The sequence below is a fragment of the Triturus cristatus genome, chromosome 7 (genome assembly GCF_964204655.1).
Source record: "Triturus cristatus chromosome 7, aTriCri1.1, whole genome shotgun sequence".
NCBI lineage: Eukaryota > Metazoa > Chordata > Amphibia > Caudata > Salamandridae > Triturus > Triturus cristatus.
This window is the reverse complement of record NC_140590.1, coordinates 665,887,829-665,906,647: the sequence shown is the minus strand read 5'-3', so window position 1 is coordinate 665,906,647 and position 18,819 is coordinate 665,887,829. Positions and strand designations below refer to the sequence as shown.

The 18,819-nt window shown below is 47.8% G+C and overlaps 1 protein-coding gene across 2 annotated transcripts in view; it reads left to right on the top strand.

Annotated features, from left to right (window-relative positions):
• LOC146810319 (ATP-binding cassette sub-family A member 9-like) overlaps positions 1 to 18,819 on the top strand; it is a 1,478,308-nt gene that overhangs the window by 803,313 nt on the left and 656,176 nt on the right. The gene's annotated exons all lie outside the window — the stretch shown is intronic.

The following is an 18,819-nucleotide window of genomic DNA, read 5'->3' as shown; positions in this document are numbered from 1 at the left end:
CTTTACTTCTACTAGTTAGATTAAGGCAAATCAGACATACATCAATATTAGAAAAGGTGAAGAAATGCAGACTGCAGTTGAATGCCTGTTGACTCCAATACATAAATGTTGTTTTATTCAGTGGAACTTTAATTTGCTTTATGATAAACAATAAACATATGAGGAGAAAAAGTATGTACACTTAAAAGGCCTAATTCACAAAGCCATAAACTTGCTTCATAATACCCAGAAAAGGATACATGTAAGTATTAATGGCTTTACTACTGCTCAATTGTATGTCGTGACTACATGAAATCATCTATTAGTAAATCCCATGCAAGGGGTGGGCTTAAGCCATGGTTTGCTTTGAAACGTGTGTGACTACTCATAAGCTTATGAGTTGGCTGACATTCACAAACTCCCCTCCAACCCTTTGCCACACAGGAAACTGTCAGAGATTTACTCTCTTTCAGGGAGCGAATCAGAATGGAAAACTCGTAAACACAGTGGGGTGTAGTTGAAGTGGTTTCTAAATCAGGGGAAAAATCCCTGTAGTGGAAAAAATATATATATTGCATTTCCACAGTGCAAACTACAAAATGTTCAGTTATACATTGGGGAACTAGCAGTCTTCACAACTTACCCTGTACACCTAAAAGCCTCGGCTGAAGCAGCGACTGGTGAGTTTTGTGAATAGGGAAAATTGTGAATTTGCATACGAGTACCATTATTCCATGCCTGCAGTTTTATTATTCCCTTTGTAAATTGCTTCTATGTGGTTAGTCAGTTAGGGCCAGATGTATGACGCACCAATGAGAGCCTTGCAAATTGCGAGTCTTTTGCGACTCGCAATTTGCGAGGCGGTATTTTGCATGTACAACAGTGTGTTTAACACTGTTTGCGATTCCCAATGGGGTTGCAAATTGCGAGGCTCATGAATATTAATTAGGCTCTCGCAATTTATGAGTCCATTGGGATTGATAGGCCCTGCCAGGGATGGTGGTCTGCTGGGCTCAGCAGACCACCATGTCTGGGATTGCTTTTTAAATAAATCAGCATTTTTGTTTTTTAAATGCAGCCTGTTTTCCTTAAAGGAAAACGGGATGCATTTAAAAAAAAAAAAAATGAAACGTTTTTGTTTCATTCCCTGGAACCACTGGCCACCCTTAAAAATATTTTTAAAGCCAGTCACAAAGGGGAAGGGGTCCCCTGGGGACCTCTTCCCACTTGCGACTTCATTACCACCCTCTTGAAGAGGGCGGTAATTTGCAAGTGTTTTGCGACGGCAATTGCCGTTGCAAAACATTCATACATGACTCTATGGTCGCTATTAGGAAGGGAACGCCCCTTCCTAATAGCGAGTTGCTAAACAATATTTTGTGAGTCGCAAAATAGTGTAAGTACATAGCCCAGACGAAAATTGCATGCGCAAATGGGTTGCAAACCTGTTTGCGCATGCAGTTTTACGTTGTACATCTGGTTCCAAGAATGGAAATGAGAAGATGTCTTCTTTAGATTAAACTGTGTGAGTATGCTAAGAAATACAACTTTAAAATGTTTACTTAGTTTGGACAAGTCATATTAATTAGTTAGTCCTCTCTCAAACAATTGTTGTGGTAATGTATGGATAATTGGCATGAAGATTTGAAGGATATACCTGGATTAAAGTGTTACATATTTTCCTTTCTTTTATTGTTTGATGTGGACATATCTTTGGGTAGTCACAGGAGAAAAAGATGCTGGAGCCTGACAATAATCTTGTCATTTCTAAGCATCCTTCATGCATGTGAGAATACAAAAACACTTCCCTCGTCTGTTTTCCTTTTACCTTTGGCAAGTAAGTGAATTTTATTGCCTGAATAATATAAATCATTGCAATATATATATATGAAACATTAATTACAACACTTCACACAGCAATAGATTATTCTCATCAAGATAAAACCATGCTAAAATAATTACAATAATGATTGTCCACAACCATGTCTCATTTAAAAAGGAGTAATCGCAAATCGGTAAAATGTGCTTCTAAAACAATGTCTATCATTGTGCGAAATTGGTGCAAAATAAAACTAAAGTGGTTCAAGAGTAACAACCCATGCTAAGATAGTAGAGACAATGGCCCTGGATTAACTCCACAGATAGTAAGGCAAAGTAACATTTAAGGTGCGTCAGTATATACGGGGATGTTTTGAATATCATCTAAAAAGGAGAGATTTAAAAATCGGTAAAAAGTTACCTTCTAAAATATTATCTTTCCTTATACAAATGTTAGTATTGATAAATACGATGTCGATGTACACCAAGATATATGTATGTATAATAACAAACTCGCATCTCAGATGTTGAATTCACCTAATATGATCTACCCCTCAACCCCAAGTAAGAAATACGTGGCAGGCAGGCCCTGCGACCTAGGCCTGAGGCAAGTGATTGACAGATCACACCCTTAGACTACCGCACAAACAGGAAAACCCAGATTGATCCCACAGATGGGCAGCAACACCACTCAGGTACGGAGATTGGCCACAATAAAACACAGTTGGCAAGGGGGGAGCATGTCCCAAAAACACCTTAAAGTCAGATGCCACACCAAGGGGCTGATTACGATGGTAATCCGTATTGGAAACAGGACCGCCCCCAGTCTGTCGGCAGTCCCGACATAGGCATTACAATGTGACCTCCACCATGGCAGTCGCAATGCCTATATTTTGTGTTGCGGGGTGTGCTTCTGGCTGAAACACATTGTTCTTTGTGGTTCGAATAAATCACCCGTGGTTTAAATTGGTGTGCCACCTCCCTTTCCTTTTGGAATTTTGACTTTCTGAAAACAATTTTATAGTTAAAATAGTTATAGTTAGGACCGTGTTTCCATAGGAAATCTCAAAATTCTATTTTGAATAACTTTGGCGCCGGTTGACGAATCTTCGCGAAATTTTCAAAACTAATGGGGCGCTCCGCTCAACTCCTACCCTGAAATGCTCGGGGGGATTCGTCAAGCGGGGGCCGAGAAAAAAGGGGGGTCCCAAAACGCGTTTTCCCCATGCATTTTCCCATAGGACCTTTAGTCGAAGGTACAGCCTGAACGGCTGAACAGAATTACTTGAAATTTGGCAGAGAGGTAGTCCTCAGGTCAGGGATGTGCCTTTTGCATATATGGAGTCAATCTGTTCAGTAGTTCCTGAGACAATTGTAGTTAAAGCACATAAATATCTATAGCCGCGCACCGTGCGTGCACCGTTCGCGCACCGTGCACGCACCCTAACGTGCGCAAGCGTAATTCTGATTGGTGGTTACATGTCAGTCAACGTTCGAATCGGTCGAAATCAGGAAGTGTCGGCCGCCATTTTGTTTGTTTTCAGTGCGAGAGTGAAAAAGGAAGGTGGCGAACGTGAAAAGGGGGCAGGGTAGAGAGTTCCTGACCCCCTAGCCTTTGTCAGGGGGTGCCTGAATGACCCCGAAGGCAGAAAAAAACATTTTAATTATTTTTTTTTAAATCGCGGGGTTGCCCGCCCCGTGCGCGCATGGTGAAAAAACATTAAAAAAAAAAAATGTAATACGTAGTTTATTGAAAAATAAATATATAAAAAAAATAATAATACATACATAACTTAGCATTTAAAAAAACCGTACAAATTCACTGAAAAAACCATAGGTTTCACACACGTCATAGTTAGGAATTAGCATTTAAAAAACCTTGCAAATTCACTTAAAAAACCATAGGTTTCACACATGTTATAGTTAGGTGGATATTTCACTCGTAAAAAACCAATGAAATTCCCCCGTTATAGTTAGTTCAGATAACTATAACTCGCGTGACCGCCACTCTATCACAAGGATGATGTCATGAGTGATGGCATGAGTGATGCCACTGACCAAGTCATGAGTGATGTAATATGTGATGTCATGAGCAGGATTGCGGGCGCGTGAGTTATAGTTATCTGAACTAACTATTTCATTGGTTTTTTACGAGTGAAATATCCACCTAAATATAACATGTGTGAAACCTATGGTTTTTTAAGTGAATATATTACCTACTGGCGGTCGCCAGTAGGTAGTTATAGTTAGGACCACGTTTCCATAGGAAATCCGCAACATTCTATTTTGAATAACTTTGGCGCCGGTCGACGAATCCTCGCGAATTTTTCAAAATAGGTGGGGCACTACGCTCCGCTCCTACCCTGAAAGTCTCGGGGGGATTCGTCAAGCGGGGGCTGAGATAAAAGGGGGGTCCCAAAACGCGTTTTTCCCATGCATTTTTCCATAGGACCTTTAGACACAGCTACAGCCCGAACGGCTGAACAGAATTACTTGAAATTTGGCAGAGAGGTAGCCATAAGGTCAAGGAAGTGCCTTTTGCAGGTCTGGTGTAAATCTGCAGACATGGACCATTCAGTGGAGCACAGAAGTGAGCACAGGTGAGCCTGTTCCAGAGCCCCATTTCTTTAACAGGCAGGCAAAGCAGCACATGTAAACAAGGGCCAAGCACTCCAAAAAGGGATAATGGAGGCATGCCTATGACTACCCTGCGTGCCTCAAGCATCGCTGATTGCCCCACTAGTTCCAACACGCTCCTACAAGATCCTAGCACTTACCTCAATACTCTGCCAGCCGTCAAGGAGCAATTTTGCATCCATAGGGAACAGTGGATAGACACTTCGCCTCAATACCCAGCAGCAACAAAATAGTGGGGTACAGTTTCTCTCGTGGCATCCCAGCTGCAGAGCTAAACAATAGCTAACACCGATTTTGCCCCAGCCTACTCAGCCTGACTCAGTAGCACTGATAAGTTCAACCTAAGCACAATCATTAGGCATTTTCAGCACAAGTATTTTGTTCCTATATGTGTGCATTTATTTATTGCAAAATTAAATCGGTTGTCCGGCTGGTATCGATTCTGAACTATATTTATCTAATCTTTATCCTAACCATTTGAGGATCACTGTCGTTTGTACTGAACTATTACCCAAGGTCCTCAATTACCTTTTTGGGTTTCCTTGTCCCTCATAAATATGCCTATTAAAAGGATCACCAGGAGTAAATCACTCTCGGAAAATCTAAATGAACTGCCTCAAGATGCAGAACCAACGGGGTCGATTAGAAATTTCTTCAGGACAAAGGGCACTGCCAACACCGACCAGGGTAGGCAGGAGCAGGTAACCAAGAACATACCATGAGAACGGGGCGACATGAGCACCATGTAAGAAAGTAGCACTAAACAGCATCTAATCCACACTGCTGTACCCAGAGGAGGCTCACCTCCTCACCTGGAATTTAGCAATAAACCAGAGTGCAAACAACTTAAAGGTATACTATCAAATGAAACACCCAGCGCACAAAATTCTCGTAACCTATAGATAAAGCCATCAACGTCACTAATGACTCGGACCATGCAACTGCCCCAAGAGGAGCTGCGGACGTTGCAGTGATAAGGGCGCAAATCCACTAGTCAAAAGATCACGATCACAGCTCGGCTAGCAAGATCATGGAGAGCATAGTACCAGCTCCATCCCCCACAAGCAGCCGACAGCAACTAATTGCTCAACACTTAGATTCACCAGTGATAGGGGAGCTTACATCTTCGTTTCTTCAAAATGCAGGAGATAAAATCGAGAGAAGACTAGAACTGACCCCAAACCTGCTGGGTGGGGGCAAACTAAACAAATAAGATCTCCCCGGGCTACCAATGCAAAAGTAGATCACTGCACCTTCTATGACAGCCCAGAAGCAGACTTCCGGCGAACACTGAGGCCGGAATTAAACAGTGACACTAACAAAGCTCTACTGTGGCAGTCAACCAAAATGGAAGTCCAAATCGATCTTCGGCAATCGATTGCTGGCCGCCTAGTTGAGATAAGCTCTAGAGTGGAAGAGCTGGAAAAGAGCATCGGCCAGCACTTGCTATCTAACTGAGGTGAATGCTGCTGTTCCTGCTCAATCCTCATGGATAAATGGGCGCTATTTCCTGAGATCCTTGCCGACATAGTAAAGAAGGTCCAAGGAAACAAGGAATCATGGCTGCCGAGCAACATAGATGATAGGATTCCAAGAAGCGGCTACCCTTTAGGAGTGAGAGAAATGGAAGCAAGCGATCTTGGCTTAAGGTTACCAGCGGGATTGGAGCATAAAGGAGCACAAAGGAGTGAGGCCTCTGCGCACAACGCCAAAATGGCACAAGGAATACAAAGCCCAAAAAGCAGGGCAATAGAGAGCAATGAAGTTCCTGATGACAGGGAATCTGACTTAAAAGAACTCACTCCCTGCAAAATAGCCATCTCTGAACGCCCGCTGTCAAGAAGAGTAAACAAAGAAGATATGAAAAAACAGAAAAAAAACAAGCTAAGAGGAAGGCAAGTGCAGCTAAGGAAGATTGACGGCAGATTGTCACAAGGGAACCCCAAAGTGGGCCAGCTTTACCCAATTTTCACAAATAAGAACTGGGGCACAAAGGCTCTGACACGGTTTTGCCCCCAGCAGAACAGCAAAAACAGCTAATCGCAACAAGTAACCCATCTGCGACAGGTCAAAAGTCGCAGTCAAGAACAGGACACTCCCCAGGGAGCCAAATAACAGAGGACACAAGTCATGCACTAGCTGAAAAAACGATATCGCAATATTGGTCAATATCACTGCCACTGCCGGATGATATAAAACCACTACATCACATCAAAATCAACTAAGAGAAACACCAAGTTTGTATAGTAGTGGGTCTAAAACAAAGGTCCCTAGATGAGACAAACACTAACTAGAGCTGAATGGACAAACTGATTACATAATGACATCACAACATTGATAGATAGGAAAATATATTTCTTATTTATTTTTATGGATACAGCATTTTCAAAAGATCTTTTTAAATTATACACATAAAAATATTAAATAATGAAAAACAACGGATATGCTACACAACAGTTATACACAATGTTTTTCAATGTCCCACACATCACTAAATTCATACACACATACATTCATTCCATCAGCAATCACGCTAACAAATAACGGTCTGTGTAGAGAAACTTCCAGATGAGATCATCTAGGTGGTTAACTCATATATCATCCAGTTAGGAGATAAAGATATTGTAGAGTGAGAAATGCCGAAAGTTCAAACGCCAACGCGCGTTTCGGTATCAGACCCAAAACTGGGCCCCACCTTCATCAGGGCGAAGACCGATAGGTAGTGGGGGACATGAACCAAACTTTAAAGCTAAATCCGCAACAATATGGGTTTATGTGCACATCTTCACTGGATGGATGTATATATATTCAGAGACTCAACTGGCCGCTTGTCCAATCCGGGCGACTGGTTATGGCAGGAAGGATTCTATAACATGTTGGTCCCGCGGATCAAGTAGGATTAAATGCATTTAGCGGTATTTAAAAAGAATAGCTCAGGAAGGTGCAACTAGATCTGCGATTTGCGGCAGGGCGGTGATAAATGCAAACTGGTTTCCACACGAATACAGGTGGTTCAAAGATAAGCTGCCCCGCGATGCAAGGGCTTCATCAGGGTCATGGATATCATGTTTTTAAAGCAACGGATATTTTCTGTCTATACTAGTTCCGCCATATAGCAAAACGCCGATCGCAGGTCAGGCAGCGCCAGAGGACATAAGTCATGCACCAGCTGAAAAAATTACACAGCAATCGTGGTCAATATCACTGCCACTGCCGGACGATATAAAACCACTACAGCAAAGCCCCGGACACCAGCCCAGCACCAGGTACATCTACGGCCAGAGCTTGAAATCCAAAGTAGGACCTCCCACAAGCAAACAAGGAAGCCCAACAATCGGACTAATCCAGGCGGCTCAAAATTTAGGGAGGAACAAAACGAGTCATTCATCAGGAATAGTAACTACCATCCATGAGATAGTCCTCACCCCGAGATTCTATAGCACGGGCCAGCATGACATTCTGAACAGGTGCAATATTCTTCGCCTTTTCAAGCACCTTGCCGTGCTAGACAAGCTACAAACAGGGGACATAGACTGGGTGAGATTCTTGAGCATGAAGGGTGACACACACGGCAGTTCAACAGTACTAGGCTTTAAGAAAAATGAAACCGTACAAGCCATTTTGAACAACTCCACACAACTCGCCGAGTGGGGCATCGATGCTCAGAATCTTCCCAACCCAAAATACCCATACATTCTTTCTCCAGACAAGGCGGACATGGGCCCCTGATCAGTCCTGCAGGGGACAAATAGATCAGGACTCCCCGAGAATGCAAGGAAAAGGCATAAGGACTACACAGGAATCAAGATCGCATGTCAAAACAACCAAAGGGTTATAATTGCCATCCCCTCCCTCTTGGATCAATCCAGAAACTGGGGAAGAACTCAGAAGCAACAACAACAGCAAGTCCAGGCCCGGCAGGTGTGAGACCAAGGGAGTACCTTTTCCTAAGAAGAACTTAACATTAATTTCATGGAACATCGCAGGGAGCAGCAAGATCGCAGAGAATAATAACCTCAGGCAATTCCTGGAAACAGGAGACGTACTCTGCCTCCAAGAGACCTGGGCTATTATCTAGCACACCATTGGCAGGGTTCTGTGAACATAATGTGGCAGCAATAAAAAAGAACCTCTTTGGTCACCCCTCTGGCGGTCTATCAGTTTACATAAAACATGCTAGCCCCCTCGTAGTGACTGGAATAAACCTAAATTTACCTGGGCTACAAGCCCTACATATCGAAAGTATGAAACACACACTACAGCCAATGCGACTCCTAATAATACACTGCTACGTCAATCCAGCACAAACCACCATGAAAGATCAGTTGGAGGCATTGACAAGGGAAATAGACAGCCTCCTAAACAAATATAAAACTCATCAAGTAATCCTAGAAGGGGACTTTATCCTGAAGGACCTTGACAATACAGCACCCCCATATCGAGGTACGGGAAGGGCCGCACCCTTTCGTGACTTATTCGACACTCATAAGCTATCTTCAATGTACGCTGTGAAAGCAAGATACTCGAATGGCGGGCAACTACAGCCGACCTTCCGGGACATCTCGAGAATTGACTATATCATGGTCTGTGAAGTGCTGGTGGCCAGTCTGGAAGATTTTACAGTCGAGATCGGGTCGGAAAGCGATCACAGGCCACTAATAGCAGTGTTCATGCTAGAAGTTCCAGCAGTCCTTAAGTTCCAAGCCATCGGAGAGTCCAGAGGGAACGAAAATTACACCTCCTAAGGAGAATCAGATGGACAGACGAGACGGGAGAAAAACTTCAAAACTGGATGGACCTAAAACAGGACGAGATCCCAGCAATTCCGTCTTCATCGATAAAAATATGGGAGACTTTAGTTGATGAGATACAAACAAGCTTGGGCCACCCCCAGCCACAATGCTCAAGGCCCAAAATGAAATTAACAGCTGGAAGCATCCGTCCAACCAAGGACATATGCGAGACCAAACGCCTCTTGCTTAAGGAACTAGTAATTAAGAAAAGAGGGGACAGACAAACAGATGGGACATCGATTGCATCATTGAGGGCAGCCCTAAAAAAGAAATGGTGGGAACACAAAAATGCTCACATAGAGAGGGAATGGATCAAAGTTTTCTCCCTGCTCAAACAGAAGAATTCATCAGGATTATGGAGACACACAAACCGGCTAAGCGGTGCTCAAAGAAAAAATGGGGTGGCAGAGCAAGACTGGCTGGTCCATGTAAAGCAGCTATATCCAATTGCCCATGTAAACACATGCAATACAGAAGATCCTAACTGTGGGGTGGACTGTCTCCACCTACCAAGGGCAAAGACTGAAGAAAAAACCTCTAGCCCCCAAAATCCTTCTGAGGGTCTGCGAGACCAGGCAGAGATGTGCTATACACCGTCAGCCCAGATAAACCCTCAAATGGTCATTAAGATATTTAGGAATATGAAGAACGATGGGGCCCCTGGACCAAACGGGATACCCGCCCCGGTTTTTATAAAGGCCCCCGACATTGGCCATCCGTCCTCACTCCTCTTTACAAACATTCCTTAACAACAGCAATAACCCCCGACTCATGGAGGGGCTCCATATTAGTCCCAATTTTTAAAAAGGGAGATTATTTAAAGCCATCGAATTATAGGCTCATCGCTCTTCTTGATGTAGAAGCCTAGTCCTACGCCCGCCTCATACTGAAGGACCTGGAGACATGGGCCGAAGGAAAAAGCATCATTCCCTGCCATCAGACTGGCTTCAGACCACAAGCATCGACAATGGACAATATCCTGGAGTTGGCGCACCTAGCAACTGAAGCAATAAAGAAGAAAAACCATCCCCTCTTTTGTTGCTTCATTGATTACAGCACAGCATTCGATAAAGTGGTACGAAACAGGCTATGGCGGAAACTAGAAAATTGGGGCTTTCCGCCAAACCTACTGAAGGCAATCAGATCACTTTACGATGGCACCTGGGTGCGGGTTAAAACCAGCGCCAGTACAGTGTGCTCCAAAATAACAACAAACAATGGGCTGAAACAAGGATGCGTGTTGGCGCCCATCCTCTTTAACCTGTATACGGCAGATTTTAGGGACGCCTTGAAAGGCGCCAGCCTAGTAGTACCGAGATTAGGCAGCAGGAGGCTGCTGGTCCTACAATATGCCGACAATACAGCCGTAATGGACCACACGAGGGTGGGCCTACAGCGAGCCCTAAATGCGTTGAATCAATTTAACAAAGATAACAACCTTATAGTAAACCAAGGGAAAACTAAGGTCGTCATTTTTGGGAGCTATCACCTGAAAAAGAAAGCGCAGTGGCTAATGGGAGATCTGCAGATCAGTACAGTGGCAGAGTATAATTACCTAGGGGTTTGGTTTACGGAACAGGCCAAGGCAAATGTCCATCTGAAACAGCAGTCGTCCAAGGCCAATAAGGTGATATTCCTGTTAAAGCAACTGAGCTTACATCTGATAAGCCCCACGGCCAGCCATTAGCTATGGCCACCAGGCTTTTCCGGGGTCGCAGGATGCCCTTCTCACTGCAATCCAAGCCAAAGCATATAAATCAGTCTTTTCTATCCCAAGGTCGGCAAGGAAGTCAAGACTTAGATTGGAGCTAGGCCTGGTAAGGCCAGACTTGATGTGCCAAGGGGAGATCATAAAATTATACTTAAGGATTATAAGGGCCCCAACAAACTCCTTAAGATACCAATTGAGAGCCATCTTTGAGGGGCCAAGAATAAGATCAGCATGGCACACCAGTCTTGGCAAGCACTCTAGACTTTAAAGATTGAGGAAAAGAGCATACCACTGCCAGAAATCAAACTAAATGCATGGAAAAAAGCCATAAACAGACAAGTTCGCAAAATCTCATTTGAACTGGACCTTAAATCCCTTCGCTATAGCCCCGTTGCTACACGGTAGGCAAGACACAACCCTACCTGAATGAGGCCCTAACATCACCAGCCAGAACCAAAACCCTCTCCATGAGACTATGTACTCTGGGAATCGCTGAATTTAACCCCACAATGGGCTCGCAATGGGGAAAATACAAGCTGCAGGCTGTGCCCCTACACGAGAGAATCCTGGCTTCACCTTTTATGCTGCTGCCCCTCCCTTACGAACGAACGTCGTCGACTTCTCCACCCCGTCTGCATCATCAAGGGAATCAAGACATGCCACGAAGCATCAGCCTTGTGCTTTACTAGAATAACCACGATGACCTTGGCGAGTCCTGGGAAATTCATTCATCTGATTAGAATGGCTTTAAAGGCAGCAAACGATCACAAACAAACCAGGGCCACCAGTGAGGTATAATAAGGGGGACAATGCAGCCTCCCCTCAAATGAGGGAAGAGCCATAATCCTATTCACCCGCCCTACAGAAACCGCACCACATCAATGGCTCGAAATGGAAGGGACAAGGCGAACGATTGACAGACTGCTGTAGCAAAAAACCGCCAAGGCCTACGCAGCTGTCTAAGAAATTTGATGCAAGGACTTATGATAAAGACCCGGTCCTGGCGGCCCGAGCGGGTGCAGCGGAGAGGGGATATAATACTTGAACAAAAAAACTTTTTAACTGGCAATCTTTATAGTTTTAATGTGATCAATTTTTTACTCAACAGTTTTATTCTTTCTTACTGTGATAATTTTAATTAATCGAACAGTTGATAACAAAAAAATAAAAATAAAAAAAACAGGCAGAAGTATCCATCAGAAGAGCAAGTTACTTACCTTCGGTAACGCTTTTTCTGGTGGATACAGTATCTGCCTGTGGATTCCTCACTGTCCCACCCACCTCCCTGTTGTCCACCTGTTTCTACCAAAAATATGCCTTTACTGTTTGGCATGAATGTTTTTAATATGTCTTTATCATTCTTATGTTTTAATGCTTGTTATGTTGCTATCTATTTATGCCTTTATTGGTTATGCATTTGTGTATATATATATATATACCCACTGGGGTATAGATTTTGATGTTGTGATGGCGGCTGCATTTACTTAAAGACTTACCTTGTGAAAAGACTCCAAATCCCAGTTTTCACTATGCCGACACGCCCAGGTGGGCAGGACTACAAAAGTGGGCATTTGAGGTGCGCAATGCTGCTTACACTCATCGGCCAACACCTGTGACCAAGGGCGCGCAGACGCTCGAAACGCGTCAGGATATGCTGGCAGAAAGAAATCTCTGAACTTGAGAGTGTTGTCAGTGAGGCTGCCTGGCAGGAAATAAACATGACACAAGGCGAGTGGCTCTCCAAGTCTGGTGTGTTTTCTGATGATATATATATATATATATATATATATATATATCAGTTCAGTTGCATCCCCGGCAGGGCAGCCTCCTCGTAGCCCCCGCGCAACAACACACGCCGACGAGGTCCTTTTATGGCTCCTATGACATCATACGGTGTTGTGAGCGGAGCTGTGCTATTCTGACATTGTCGTCGACGTGAGAGAGCTAGGCAAGAATTTCCGTGGAATGCTGGTGCAGGGAATATTCACCTAAATGTTCAGGCTAGGCCTTTGGGAGCAACTGTTTATGTTACCACTCCAGAAACTGAAACCAGTGATCAGAGGGCAGAGGCCCTGCAGATGGCACACGAGGTGGGGAGCCCAGTTGTGTGCACCGGCAGAGCAGCGAAGTGACAAGCACCACCACCCACAGAAAACGAGGGCACTGAATAACAAAGGATCATCTCTTTGTATCTGGCAGGAACAACTAGGTTAAAATGCCCTAGTTCCAAAATGTAGAATTAGTGCTACAACGGTCTTCAAGAGGACCTGCGATGGATGCCGCTTCTACCTTCCGTACACTGGAGGCGGCACATGGGTCACGCGGTACGGTCATACTGCGGTGTGACGCACACTCGTTGACCTCTCATGGCACTGCTCCACACTTCGGGGACAACACTTTCCATTAGCTGTGTTTTCTGATGACGTGTCGCGCCGGCCCCCATCCAACAGCAGAACCCCTTTAGATCCAAACAGACTCTTCCACTCTCTCACCGGAAGTGAAACCAGGCCACGCGGACACTTACACAATACAACAGCCAGGAATGCACTTTTCGGTAAAAAAAAAATTCCTTCCTCCTAATTTATCAAAAAAACGACTCACTGAAGAACAGGGGCCAGCTTCGATCAGTAAACAGCCGTTACAACGAATGTTTTACTTTGCGATACCATTACAATGCATGCATTACCACGCATGCGTTGTACATTGCAAAGTCATTACTACGCATTTTTTTAAGTACGCATGGTCATTTACCACGCATGCCTTTACAATGAATTTTGTTGTAAAGGTATGTGTGGTAAATGACCATGAGTTCTAAAAAAATGTAGACGATCCACGTCGTTGTAAGGAAACAAAGGCTATTGCGTTTCCTCACAACAATGTGCACCGCCCCTCAGAGACGACATGAAGAAGGAACCATGAGGAGAGAGGAACCATGAGGAGTGAGAGGTAAGGGGGATTGGGCAGGGGGTGGTGGTTACTTTTCTAGGGTTAAGGGTAGTACAGTGGTGTTTGAGTAGTGTAGGGGGTCGTGCTGGGGGTAGTGTTTTAGGGTTTAGGGCAGTGCTGTGGTGTTTGTGTAGTGTAGGGTGTCGTGCTGGGGTAGTGTTTTAGGGTTTAGGGTAGTGCAGTGGTGTTTGTGTAGTGTAGGCAGCCATGCTGGGGGTAGTGTTTTAGGGTTTAGGGCAGTGCAGTGGTGTTTGGTAGAGTAGGGGGTCGTGCTGGGTTAGTGTTTTAGGGTTTAGGGTAGTGCAGTGGTGTTGGGGTAGTGTAGGGGTGGTGTTTCAGGGTTTTGGGCAGTGCAGTGGTGTTCGGGCAGTGTAGGGGGTCATGAGGGGTTTGATGTTTCAGGGTTTAGGGCAGTGCAGCGGTGTTCGGGTAGTGTAGGGGGTCGTGCTGGGGATGGTGTTTCAGGGTTTAGGGCAGTGCAGTGATGTTCGGGCAGTGTAGGGGGTCATGCGGGGGTGGTGTTTCTGGCTTTAGGGCAGTGCAGTGGTGTTCGAGCAGAGTACAGTGTCGTGCGGGTGGTGATGTGTCAGGGCTTAGGCCAGTGCAGTGGTGTTTGGGCAGAGTAGGGGGTCTTCCTGGGGGTAGTGTTTCAGGGTTTATGGCAGTGCAGTGGTGTTCAGGCAGTCTAGGGCGTCCTGCTGGGGGTGGTGTTTCAGGGTTTAGGGTACTACAGTGGTGTTCGCGCAGTGTAGGGGGTCGTGCAGGGGGTGGTGTTTCAGGGTTTAGGGCAGTGCAATTGTGTGCAGGCAGTGTAGGGGGTCGTGCTGGGGGTAGTGTTTCAGGGTTTACGGCAGTGCAGTGGTGTTCGGGCAGTGTAGGGGGTTGTGCTGGGGGTGGTGTTTCAGGGTTTAGGCCAGTGCAGTGGTGTTCGGGCAGTGTAGGGGGTCGTGCTGGGGGTGGTGTTTCAGGGTTTAGGGCAGTGCAGTGGTGTTCGGGCAGTGTAGGGGGTCGTGCTGGGGGTGGTGTTTCAGGGTTTAAGGCAGTGCAGTGGTGTTCGAGCAGTGTAGGGAGTCGTGCGGGGCGTGATGTTTCAGGGTTTAGGCCAGTGCAGTGGTGTTCGGGCAGAGTAGGGGGTCTTGCTGAGGGTGGTGATTCAGGGTTCAGGGCAGTGCAGTGGTGGTTGGCCAGTGTAGGGGGTCTTTCTGGGGGTGGTGTTTCAGGGTTTAGGCCAGTGCAGTGGTGTTCTGGCAGTGTAGGGGGTTGTGCTGGGGGTGGTGTTTCAGGGTTTAGGGAAGTGCAGTGGTGTTCGGGCAGTGAAGGGGGTCGTGCTGGGGGTGGTGTTTCAGGGTTTAGGGCAGTGCAGTGGTGTTCGGGCAGTGTATGGGGTGAAGCTGGGGTGTTGTTTCAGGGTTTAGGGCAGAGCAGTGGTGTTTGGGCAGGGTAGGGGGTCGTGCGGGGGGTGATGTTTCAGGGTTTAGGCCAGTGCAGTGGTGTTCGGGCAGAGTAGGGGGTCTTGCTGGGGGTGGTGTTTCAGGGTTCAGGGCAGTGCAGTGGTGGTCGGCCAGTGTAGGGGGTCTTTCTGGGGGTGGTGTTTCAGGGTTTAGGGCAGTGCAGAGGTGTTCGGGCTGTGTAGGGGGTCGTGCAGGGGGTGGTGTTTCAGGGTTTGGGGCAGTGCAGTGGTGGTCGGGCAGTGTAGGGGTTCGTGCTGGGGGTGGTGTTTCCGGGTTTAGGGCAGAGCAGTGGTGTTCGGGCAGTGTAGGGGGTTGTGCTGGGGCTGGTGTTTCAGGGTTTAGGGCAGTGCTTGGGCAGAGTAGGGGGTCATGCTGGGGCTGGTGTTTCAGGGTTTAGGGCACTGCAGTGGTGTTCGGGGAGTGTAGGGGTTCGTGCTGGGGGTGGTGTTTCAGGGTTTAGGGCAGAGCAGTGGTGTTCGGGAAGTGTAGAAGGTCGTGCTGGTACTGGTGTTTCAGGGTTTAGGGCAGAGCAGTGGTGTCCGGGCAGTGTAGGGGGACATACTGGGGGTGGTGTTTCAGGATTTAGGGCAGTGCAGTGGTGGTCGGGCAGTGTATGGGGTCTTGCTGGGGGTGGTGTTCCAGGGTTTAGGGCAGTGAAGTGGTGTTCGGGCAGTGTAGGGGGTCGTGCTGGGGCTGGTGTTTCAGGGTTTAGGGCAGCGCAGTGGTGTTCGGGCAGTGTAGGGGGATGTGCGGGGGTGATGTTTCAGGGTTTAGAGCAGAGCATTGGTGTTCGGGCAGTGTAGGGGGTTGTTCTGGAGCTGGTGTTTCAGGGTTTGGGCAGTGCAGTGGTGTTCGGGCAGTGTAGGGGGTCGTGCTGGGGCTGGTGTTGCAGAGTTTAGGGCAGTGCAGTGATGTTCAGGTGGTGTAGGGGGTCATGCTGCGGCTGGTGTTGCAGGGTTTAGGGCTGAGCAGTGGTATTTGGGCAGTGTAGGGGGATGAGCGGGGGTGATGTTTCAGGATTTAGGGCAGAGCAGTGGTGTTCGGGCAGTGTATGGGGTTGTTCTGTGGCTGGTCATTCAGGGTTTAGGGCAGTGGAGTGGGGTTCGGGCAGTGTGTGGGGTCGTGCAGGAGGGGGTGTTTCAGGGTTTAGGGCAGTGCAGTCATGTTCGTGCAGTGTGGGTGGTCATGCTGGGGCTGGTGTTTCAGGGTTTAGTGCAGTGCTCGGGCAGTGTAGGGGGTCATGCTGGGCTTGGTGTTTCAGGGTTCATGGCAGTGCAGTGGTGTTCAGGCAGTGTAGGCGGTCATGCTGGGGCTGGTGTTTCAGGGTTTAGGGCAGTGCAGTGGTGTTCGGGCAGTGTAGGGGTTCGTGCTGGGTCTGGTGTTTCATGGTTTAGGGCAGTGCAGTGGTGTTATGGTAGTGTAGGGGATCGTACTGGGGCTGGTGTTTCAGGGTTTAGGGCAGTGCTTGGGCAGTGTAGGGGGTCGTGCTGGGGCTGGTGTTTCAGGGTTTAGGGCACTGCAGTGGTGTTCGGGCAGTATAGGGGTTCGTGCTGAGGGTGGTGTTTCAGGGTTTAGGGCAGAGCAGTGGTGTTCGGGCAGTGTAGGGGGTCATGCTAGTGCTGGTCTTTCAGGGTTTAGGGCAGAGCAGTGGTGTTCAGGTAGTGTAGGGGGTTGTACGGGGGATGATGTTTCAGGGTTTAGGCCAGTGCAGTGGTGTTCGGGCAGTGTAGGGGGTCGTGCTTGTGCTGGTGTTTCAGGGTTTAGGGCACTGCAGTGGTGTTCGGGCAGTGTAGGGGAAACATACTGGGGTGGTGCTTCAGAATTTAGGGCAGTGCAGTGGTGTTCGGGCAGTCTAGGGGGTCGTGCGGGGGTGTTGTTTCAGGGATAAGGGCAGTGCAGTGGTGTTCGGGCAGTGTAGGGGGCCGTGCATGGGGTAATGTTTCAGGGTTTAGGCCAGTGCAGTGGTGTTCGGCCAGTGTAGGGGGTCTTGCTGGGGGTGGTGTTTCAGGGTTTAGGGCAGTGCAGTGGTGTTCAGGCAGTGTAGGGGGTCGTGCTGGGGGTGGTGTTTCAGGGTTTAGGACAGTGCAGTGGTGTTCGGGCAGTGCAGGGGGTCATGCGGGGGTGGTGTTTCATGGTTTAGGGCAGTGCAGTGGTGTTCGGGCAGTGTAGGGGGTTGTGCGGGGTGATGTTTCAGGGTTTAGGCCAGTGCAGTGGTGGTCGGGCAGTGTAGGGGTCTTGCTGGGGGTGGTGTTCCAGGGTTTAGGGCAGTGTTGTGGTGTTCGGGCAGTGTAGGGGGTCGTGCAGGGGGTGGTGTTTCAGGGTTTAGGGCAGTGCAGTGGTGGTCGGGCAGTGTAGGGGATCCTGCTGGGGGTGGTGTTTCAGGGTTTAGGGCAGTATAGTGGTTTTCAGGCAGTGTAGGGGGGCGTGCAGGGGGTGGTGTTTCAGGGTTTAGTGCAGTGCAGTGGTTTGCGTGCAATGTAGGGGGTTATGCTCGGCGTAGTGTTTCAGGGTTTAGGGCAGTGCAGTGGTGTTCGGGCACTGTAGGCGGTCATGCCGGCGTGGTGTTTCAGGGTTTAGGGAAGTGCAGTTGTGTTTGGGTAGTGTAGGGGGTCGTGCTGCGGCTGGTAATTCAGGGTTTTAGGGCAGTGCAGTGGTGTTCAGGCAGTGTAGGGGGTCATACTGGGGCTGGTGTTTCAGGGTTTAGGGCAGTGCAGTGGTGTTCGGGCAGTGTAGCGGGTCATGCTGGGGCTGGTGTTTCAGGGTTTAAGGCAGAGCAGTGGTATTCGGGCAGTGTAGGGGGATGTACGGGGTTGATGTTTCAGGGTTTAGGGTAGAGCAGTGGTGTTCTGACTGTGTGGGGGGTCATGCATGGGGTGGTGTTTCAGGGTTTAGGGCAGTGCAGTGGTGTTTGGTCAGTGTACGGGGTCTTGCTGAGGGTGGTGTTTCAGTGTTTAGGGCAGTGCAGTGGTGTTCCGGCAGTGTAGGGGTCTTGCTGGGGGTTGTGTTTCAGGGTTTTGGGCAGTGCAGTGGTGTTCGGGCAGTGAAGGGGTCATGCTGGGGGTGGTGTTTTAGGGTTTAGGGCAGTGCAGTGGTGTTCGAGCAGTGTAGGGGGTCGTACTGGGGCTGTTGTTTCAGGGTTTAGGGTAGTGCAGTGGTGTTCGGACAGTGTAGGGTTCGTGCTGGGGCTAGTATTTTAGGGTTAGGGCAGTGTAGTGTTGGTCGGGCAGTGTAGGGGGTCCTGCTGGGGGTGGTGTTTCAGGGTTTAGGGCAGAACAGTGGTGCTCGGGCAGTGTAGGGGAAACATACTGGGGGTGGTGTTTCAGGGATAAGGGCAGTGCAGTGGAGTTCGGGCAGTGTAGGGGATCGTGCGGGGGGTGATGTTTCATGGTTTTAGGTCAGTGCAGGGGTGTTCGGGCAGAGTAGGGGTTCTTGCTGGGGGTGGGGTTTCAGGGTTTAGAGCAGTGTAGTATTGGTTGGGTAGTGT